This window comes from Muntiacus reevesi, chromosome 21 (genome assembly GCF_963930625.1).
Source record: "Muntiacus reevesi chromosome 21, mMunRee1.1, whole genome shotgun sequence".
NCBI lineage: Eukaryota > Metazoa > Chordata > Mammalia > Artiodactyla > Cervidae > Muntiacus > Muntiacus reevesi.
Window position 1 is genome coordinate 3,355,077 of NC_089269.1, and position 10,029 is coordinate 3,365,105.

At 36.0% G+C, this 10,029-nt stretch overlaps 1 protein-coding gene across 8 annotated transcripts in view; it reads right to left on the reverse strand.

Moving 5' to 3' along the window:
• The window catches only part of DZIP3 (DAZ interacting zinc finger protein 3), a 114,599-nt gene that overhangs the window by 104,413 nt on the left and 157 nt on the right, over positions 1-10,029 (reverse strand). For 7 of the 8 annotated variants that reach the window (XR_010660223.1, XR_010660226.1, XR_010660225.1 and 4 more), the window contains exon 1: positions 9,850-10,013. The exons of the other annotated variant lie outside the window; for it this stretch is intronic. The gene's annotated coding sequence lies outside the window, so the exon portion shown is untranslated. Of the gene's footprint in view, positions 1-9,849; positions 10,014-10,029 lie in introns of those variants that run through there. 8 annotated transcript variants of the gene reach the window in all.

Below are 10,029 nucleotides of genomic sequence, written 5' to 3' on the forward strand. Positions count from 1 at the left end.
TCCACTGTACTTCTGAAACAATCAAAAGTTCTCACTATTCTAGAAGAGGCTGAAGCATACTTTTAAATCAGGGTTAACATGGGAGAAAGGGTGAATCCAGTTTCCTTCCGTGTGTTCATTTCAGTAGACTTTCCTTGTCAGCTAGAAACGAAACATTTACTCTGCCTTTCTGGAATTGAGGAACTGCCCCTCAACAGAAACTGTTCAGGTCTGGCTGGCTGACCATAGGGCAAGCTAAAGTTCAGTGTCAATTTAAAGCACACCTTTATCCACTAACGAAAATGATTTTATCTGCATGCTGCTTTACTGGTTGAAAATAAGGTATTGCCATCCATATCTTGAGGCAGCAAAATATCTTTTTGACTGCTCCGCCTTTCTGAGCTTCCAGTTCCCACTTTTCCTCTCATGAAATTATAACAAGCTTTTTTAAATTTAAGAGTTTCCTTTCCCTATTTTTAAAGCTGTGCTATTCACATCAAAGTAAGCACAACTATTGTTTATAATTTTTTAATCATTCATTTAAACATTTACCTTGTCACATTGTCACCTCCTTAAAATGTATATATTTACATTGTCTTTATATCCACTTAAATGCTCATCTTAATTCTGTCACCTGACCAAGTCAGAGGTTCCACCTGGCCAACAAGTTTACATTTCAATGTATGGGTGGATGTCCTATGGTCCCATGAATTTGCTAGCCTTGTCAGTTTTGGCACTTAGAGATAGCACATGGCCAGGTTGGGAAAGTGCATAATAACGGTGTAAAAAAAGCAGTAAAAATAAAGTTCATTTTTCTTAATGCTACTAGCTTGAAAAAAAAAAATATTGCGCTGGGTAAATCTTGGTAATGAGAAGTTGTCCTATGCATTTTTAGGATGTTCAGAAACATGCCTAACTAGCCAGTATACAACAGAAGCAACTCTCTCTCACCTCTCAGCCCCATTGCGGCAATCAAAAACGTCACCAAACACTGCCAGATGTCCTTCAGGGAACAAAACTGCCCACAGCTCAGAACTAGCTAATTAAATGAATTAAAATGAAAAGGCTAACTAAATGAACATAGATTGTTCTCAGCAATTAAAAAAATATTCCTGTGATTAGGTATCATGTATGTGTGTGTGTGCGCTCAGCCACGTCTGACTCTTTATCACCCCATGGAATGTAGCCTGCCAGGCTCTTCTGTCCATGGAATTTTCCAGGCAAGAATACTGGAGAGGGTTGCTATTTCCTACTCCAGGGGATCTTCTGGACTCAGGTATCCTGTATAAACACAACAAATCATTTCTCCACAAAAAGGAGAAATGATAAAGTATCTCATTTAGTTTCCATCAGTGTGAAAAGTAAGTTGAGAGGTTGCACAGGATTCGTAGCTAAGAGCACAAGAGCCATTACAGCCAGTTTACAAGAGTGTACAAGTCAGCTTCAACACGTATTAACCATGAAACCTTGAGGGGAATGAACATCTCTGGACTTTAGTTTCCTTATCTGAAAAATAGGGAAAAAGTTGATCCATGATTCACCGGGTGTTTGCAAAGAGTAAATGTTTTAAAACATGTAACTGAACATAGTAAGGGCTCAGCTGGTAAAGAATCTGCCTGCAATGTGGGAGACCTGGGTTCGATCCCTGGGTTGGGAAGATCCCCTAGAGAAGGAAAAGGCTACCCACTCCAATATTCTGGTCTGGAGAATTCCATGAACTAAGTCCATGGGACTATATTTGTTACTATCAACATCTTTGTTTAATTTCATTTAAATTTATGGCAAAATCAGTTCACTTTCCTTCCAATTCTCTACCTTGGAGAAAAGCTATTATATGAAAAGGAATAGTAATAATGAGACTTAAAAAAGTGGGTCAAAAACATCTTTCAACTATATCCTACATGATAACAATTGGCAGTTTAATCTGCATATCTTTGGCACCTTGCAGTTTCATATCAACACATATGAATCTGCCATATTCTTTAAACTGCATGATATGCCATTGTATAAATTAAACTATTTACCAGACCACTACTGATAAATACTTCAACTGTATCCAGTTTGTATTTGTATGTAGGTTTTTTTTATATATATATTTTATAAACAATGCTGCAATAAACAATCCTGAACATGTAACTTGGTCAAATTTTGAAAGCTACTTTACAAAGCTGGATTTCTATTTCAGCACTGAATTAAATGTACTTCAGGTCTGTTACTAAAGCAAATTCTGACAATGCTAGTTATCACTTCTGCTAGACTTTGCCAAAAGAATTCTAAAACTCTCCTCTAAGTGGAGATGTGAGATGTTCTGGCCACATATAGTACAGTAACCACCCCAAGGCTGAAAAAAACTATGAAGAGGACACTTTCTAGGAATAACTCAAGACATTTTTATGGTAGTTTCTTCCAACCAAAATTTTAACTATTATTAATCTATGTCTGCTAGTCAAATAGAAACAGTCATTTTTGGTGGCTTTGAAAGGAGTAAAGCAGGAGTTTTGTGGCTTCAGCACTCTCACATGTGAGACAGTAAACAAGAAGGGCTAGGCCATCAGTTTAAACTCAAAGAATAACTGATTATACAATTAATTTGTTACTAACTGTCTGAAGAATGGGGAAATACACTGATTATTTGATTTTCTAATTTTCCATTTATTTTTTCCATTTTGTATTTATTTAGGTTCTTGGCAAAGACTCAAAATGAACATCTGCAAGACATAAAGAATCCATTTGCAATGCTGGAGACCTGGGTTCAATCCCTGGGTTTGGCAGGTCTCCGAGAGAGGGAAAGCCTACCCACTCCAGTATTCTGGCCTGGAGAATTCCATGGACAGAGGAGCCTGGGGGGCTACAGTCCATGGGATCACAAAGACACAACAGTGACTTTCACTTTAGCAAGGCCTCAAAATGAACATATCTACACAAGGGAATTCAAAATATCATTTTCCCCCATGGAAAAAATACATAGTTTGCTTAAGTAAACTCCAAGACTGATTGACGATGGTTGGAAAACCTCTACAAAAGTTATCAGAAACCAAAGATATTATCTGTCCCAAAAGATCAGGGTACTACTCAGCTCTAGCTATTTAGCAAAGATCATTTTTGCCACTATCTGGCAGATCATACCAGGACACAAGAAAATAGCAATGCATACCCAATGCCCATCCTTACAAATCTGCCAATATAGGGAACATCCTTGCCAAAATTGGCATCTTGTCTGAAGCAGGTATTTAATTCTCTTCAGATCTATTCAGTCATTTATTCCTGAACTTACACAAGCAAATTTGCAGAAAATATATATATATATGTTATAAATATTTGGAATGTATCTATTATAAATATGCACAGGTTAGAATTCACCTGAAAAAAGTCCAAATATTAAACAATCCATCAGTTTCAGGTTACTTACAGGTAGCACTGTGAAAACCATGCTATTCAAAAATGCAGTTAGGACTGTTGGAAGGACCATTTGTTACGCAAACTCTCCAATAGTGGGATATTTTCAGTCATTTAAAAATATTACGTTGTCATTACAGTTGTTAAACAATAATGAAAAAAAGGATATGACAGAATGTTAAAACATGACCCATATCCAGATGACGATCAAGCAGGGAATGGAGGATACAATACATATTTGACTCTCCCACCAATGACCCTACCCAAATCCAACTTTATCCTCCGTCAAGGTTAAAGATTTTGGAGAAGTCTCCAATTTTTTGGATCACATACTTCTAAAGAAGCAAATCTGAAAATACAATGAAAATATATGGCTAGCAATTCATTTATGCTATTAATGCTATTGTAAGCACTACTATAAAATAAAAAGAGTAAGACTAAAATAAGTAAAAACAGAAGTTCTAATATTTGTTCCCACACTGTAATAGTCAGTTTCACGTATCTAAGGTGTGCATACCTACTTTGGATTCCCCAATTTCAGAAAATGATTACACATTTTAACTCGGGAAACAAATAAATACCCCTTTCATGACCTTGATAATTTCTATTTCCTAAAAGACTAGAAAATTTTAAATAAGATATGCAGAAGACACTGCTCTGTGGTCTGCACAGAGGCTGTCAACAAATACTAGTTATAATTTAAAATGATTACTGTAACTTAAAAGTGTGCCATTTCATGTTTACTTATCTATAAAATTAGATTCAGAAAAAAAGGATAGCACTTAAAAAAAAAATCAAAAGTTTTAGGGATATGAAATTAGATGTGAAAACGCGGGACAAAACATTTACCCAAATTATCCATTCCTTGTATTCTTGAAGTTGAAGTCTGTGAAATGTACATTAAATAAAACCAGGAACTGTTTGAAAAGTGAGAAAGTTAATTTTATGGTTTGGTAAGTCATTTACAGATTAGCTTAATCATATATGGTTGGGAAAGAAACCAGGAAGAAAGATAATTCTAAGTGGAGAATAATTTTGGTTTATTTAGGTTTCCTGGCTTTGTGATGGAAGGTAAACTGTTCTGAAAAATGAGAGTTGACATTAACTATACATACTGTTTTCTGGCTCTGTATAAAGGCTAAAATTAATTTAATATCAGTACATATTTGAATTGTTTTAATCGTACTGGGTACATAGTATCCAAATGACCTCATGTCTAGACCTCTGCGAATTTTCTACCATTGATTTCTTCGTCTTGTATCTTTGGAACCTGGGCCAATAGAATTTTTGTTCTACCTCCTGTTTACGCCTACTGAATAATCTCTCAGTTTTAGACTTGGCCTCATGCTCTCACTATCATGGAAGTCCCACAGAGTCACAACATTTTTTTTTTTCTTTATCTAAATCCCTGGTTACATCCCCAGTGCCTAGTACCTGGCATACTTCAAGCATTCGATACTGATATAAAGAATAAAGTCACCGATCCTTCCTCATACTTCAGGTCCTCTGAAGGCAGAAATGAAGAGTGAAACCTGTATATAGATACAGACTTCCTTCTCTGTCGACCCAGAGTCCACCCTCACAAGCTGAAAGCAGTCCAGATACTGCAGGTCACAGCAATCCCTGCAGACAACCACGAGGTCACACAGGCCCCGGTCCTGCGGCAACTACTTCTCGTGTTTCTGCTGGCTTCTCTCCATCTCTCCAACCTCTAAGTACTTCAGTACTTCTGGGTCCAGTCTTTTCTATCCTACTCGCCCTATGTCCCTTAGTCTTGAGGCTTTACATTTTTAGCTCTGGCCTTGACCTCCCCCTTGACTACAAATACTATACTGAACAACCCACGCAGCAGCTTCCAGATGTCTAGTAATACCTCACCATAACTGAGCTTGAGTTCTGGATATCTCCCCTACCCCAGAAAATAGCTGAAGTACCCACTCAGCCAAGTCAGGCCTTGATCAGACTAATAGCAGTCAACCCACAGACCAAGAAAGAAATTTTCATGGTTTCAAACACTGAGCTTTGAGGTGATTTGGTATGTAGCAAATATTGATCAATATTTCACCCTAATTAAAACTGCAATTCTCCATCCTGACTCTTACATTTCCTATATCCGTTCTCTTTCTTTTCCTATGTAGCACTTATTACTAACACTCATACATTTTACTTATATGTTTTTTCTTTGCTATATCTCCCATTAAAATAAAAGCTCTACTTGGACGGACATTTTTGTTTATTTGATTCACTGCTCTATCCCCAGAACCTAGAAATGTATCTGCTACTCAAGCACTCATTAAATATACGGAGATTAAATGAATTAACAATTAGCTCTGTATTCACACCTCCGATATAATTCCTCTATTACAACATTGAGTACTCTGCACTTTTGTCAAAAAATATAGTTCATGTCTCTGTTCAATATGATTCATCTAATATGACTTAAACCCTGGTCATGACATTAAAAATTTCCATTTTACTATTTAGCTTTGAAGAGATGCTCTTTAAGTTTTTCCAGAAGATATAAAGGAGTTTCACAGCCCTTGAGTTGCAAGCTCCTAGGCAAGTTTTAACTCCCTTAAATGTGTTTCCTGATCTATAAATTAGGAAAAGTATCTACATCAAATACAAAGAACAGATGGCAATACAAATTTATGGAGAGATTTCATGCCAATCCCTGATAAAGGAATTGGATACTTGCTATTCTGCCTTAAAAACACCCTGTGTTCCTACAGCTCTCCGTCTCTTGAAAAGTGCTCTGAAGTGTCTATTCCCCAAAAGACTCTAAGACCTTTGCAAAACAACTAGCATTCAGTAAGTATCTGATAAATGAGTATTAGCATTTTAAAAATATTTATCTCATTAAAATAAACATTTTTTAAGTACAGAATGCAGATACTCACTTTAGCTAATAACTTTTTAAATTTTTCTGGAGTGAATAATCTTTAATAAATACAGTATTAGAAATATACTAAACTTTCAACTTTACAAAATTATAAAAAGAACAAATAAAAGAAAAACACATGTATGTGGATGGAATTTTTAAACAGAAAAGTAAAATTACTGATTCTGAAGGAAAAAAAGCAAGATTAATAAAATCAAAGTTGGTTATTGAAAAACTGAATAAAATAGACAACCCCCAGAAAGCCTAACTAAGAAAACAGATAACTTATAATGAAAATGGAAATTTAAATCTACAAAGAAGAGATTAAGAGAATTATTGAATACTGATGCATCAATAAATTTTCAAATTTAGAGAAATAGTCGGTATACTAAAAATTTTTATTTCCAAAGTTCACTCAAGAAAAGGTAGAAAAAATGATCAGATCAATAATCATATTATAAATTCAAATGTCTTCTAAAAATCTACCACTAAACGAGCTATCACACTTGATTTTATAGGTTAGTTGTACACAATCTACAAGAATCAGATGATTCCTATGTGAGTCTCATTAATCTATAGCAAAGAAAAAAAGATGGAAATTTTCCAATTCATTTTTCAAAAGTAACAAAAAACCCAAATTCCAAAAGAATAAAGAAAAAACTATTTGAAATTCTCCCAAACATAAATATAAAACCCTGAATAAAATATCTGCAGCGCAGCAAATACAATGCTTGCTACTACTACTCGTGTGACCTTGGGCAAATTATTTCGCCTCTCTCAAATTCTTCCATCTGTTCATAACAGAGATCATAACAGTACGTAAAGCATGATATTATAAAGACCAAATAGCTAAGTTCTTAGGACAGTGCTTGGCACATGATAAATGCTCAATATGTGTTAGCTGTTACAATCAACCGTGCTACCATTTTAAAGGGAAAAATAAGATATATAAATATTTGATAACTTTTTAGCAGACATTCTGACAAATCTTTAAATAAAACTGGCATTGCGTAAACATTTTAAAGAATACTTATATCTTAGCAACTGTTGCACAAATTATACAAAGCATTAAAATACTGGTCATTCTCATTCAAAGAAGTAACAATGTTCAGTATCACTATGACTATTCCATATTTTAGAAATTATACTAATGAAATAAAGTAAGACAAAAAATATTGGAAGGGATTAAATTATTATTTTCAGGTGATATGTAGCTAGAAAATTTAAGAGAGGAAGCAAAATTGAATCAATAAGGAAATTTCAGTCAGTAAACTAAATAAAAGATCTAGCACAAATCAGTTTCTCTTTTAACAGTAGCAAAAACAAACTAAAAATTTTTAGGGGAAAAAGAGAACCCACTCACAGTAACAAAAATTATATAATATCCAGGAATAAATTTAATGAGAATGGTACAAGACTATATGAGCTACACAATATTTCACTGAACATAAAACACAACGTGAATACTTAACATTGACTACCTCAGCAGTTTCTAAATCTTCTCTATCAGCCAGACTAGAAACTTGGAATCCCTTCTAGTTTCATCCCTCTCATTCTTCCATTTGAAATCATTCAGAGTACTACCTATTTCACCTCATATATATTTCTTAAATTTGTCAGCTTTTTGCTAACTCCAATTATCTCAGCCATCTTTTGGAAAGACTCCAGTGAAATAAATATTCTCCCTACTTCTGGGCTTTTCTTCTTCAGAGTGTTGGAGTAATCAATCTAAGACACAAACCTAACTATCAGGACCCAGTTTGAAACCAGAGATCACCAGTGAATTCAAGACAGAGTCCCACCTCAAAGGCTAGTACAGCCTTCAGTCATCTGGACCCAGCTCCATTTCCTCCTCCTTTTCCCCTTTTTGGGTCTTAAAAATATAGCTCTGTTTCTCATATTGGGATACACAAGTATCTCTGACAAAAGATGTCAGATCTTTTCACAGCTCAATTTTTGGTGAAGATTTTCTTAGAAAGATGCTATTTCACGCTAAAATAAATATGGAGATGCAAACTGTGTGCGACTGCTCAAGTTAAAACGCAATATTTCAAAGGATAGCACTTTGAGCAAACAGCTTTGACCCCTTCCCTCCGATCTAAATGGGGACAATCGTGAGGCATTTATCATTATGAATGAAAAGTCTAATGCTGTCAAACTGTTATCACTGTATTGCCAAAGACCTAAGATGTAACTGACACTTGCTGAGAACATAACTATGCCAGACAACTGTTCTTCATTGGTTAGCTAATTCTATAACCCGACACAACTTCACCTCTACTCCAGTCATAGCAAAGTCCTTGCTGTTCCTTATATTATCAGGCTCCATTTCAAAGCTCTTCCCCTTGCTATTCTATCTAGAAATGTTTCCCCTTAGCACAGGTCTTTTTCAACTCTTCAAGTATTTTTCAAATGTTGCTTTCTCTATCCTGACCTCCCATTTCCCCTTTTTTTAAACCATTACTCTAGAGGAGTAATTCTCTTTTTCTCCATCTCACTTTCCTTACTGTGCTTATTATTTACTGTTTTTCTTTCCCCTATCAGAATGTAATGGTAGGATTTTTGTTTCATGACAATAGGATTTTTACTTTGTTTACCGAATCTAGTGCTTAGACCAATGCCTAGCACACTGCAGGCTCCAGCTATTTATTGAATGAGCAATCTTATGAAACAGACGCTACTGTTAGTCAGATTTTACTTCAAGATGAGATCCAAACAGTGAGAATGTGCCTACGGTCACACAGTAAAAGGCAGACCTAGGATTTGTAAGCAAACAGCCTGGCTCCACTCTTTACCATAATCGTATGATGCCTCTAATTGGTGAGTTCTGTATGTACATTATCCAGTACATTTCATTTAATTCCATCCCAGCAGGGTCCCTAACTAGCAGGATTAGCCCACTTTATACACTCGATAATTGCTTACAGAATGAGTAAATGCATAAACACATTAATTACCCAACGATTTATGCCTCAATTATTTTTTTACCTTTCAGAATTAAATTGCTTTTTAATATAAAAATAATTCCCGTCTTTAAAAATGTAGTGACGCAAAACAGGCTTTCTTTGAATTGACAAAACATTTCTGACAAACGGTTTAATTAAAAGGATGTGTACCCAGTTCTTAAAATTTTCTCCAAACTGGCTTTCAAAGCTTCATTCAACAACAGCATTCATTAAGCAAAAAAGCTCCAGAACCAGTCTGACTCATTTCATGATATTCACATACATAATACTATTTCTGAACAAAAACCGCAAACAGTGCCATCTCCTCAGACACCAAGATTTATAAAGCAATCAATCACGTCAGATAAAACCAGACACCTTCACTCACAAAACTGACGCTAATAAGAACAGCCTTCGGAGCAACAGCTGGCACAGGAGTCACCTGGGCCAGCTTTCTCAAATAAATTGACAGCGGCTATCGTAAGCGCATGACTGACTTGCCACCGATCCCAACGGCCATAGGCTTACTCTGAGAAACAAACATTCCTCAGCAGAAGCGGTGGACAAATAAGCGATTTTTAAAAAGAGGCCTCTCCCGGGCCGCCTCAAAATCTAGAACCCAAGATTCTCCTCCTCAGAGCTCCTCACCGTGTCTAGACTAGGGTAAAGCGACCATTTCTCAGGTAGAGGATGACGCACAAAGAAAAAACTGGCCACCCCCGGTGAAGGCCAAGGAGGCAAACGCAAACGGCGCCCACTGACGAAGAGAGACCCCCTGCTCCCCAACCGCCCCCTATGCCAGTGGAGCCGCAATTGACTTCTCGCGAG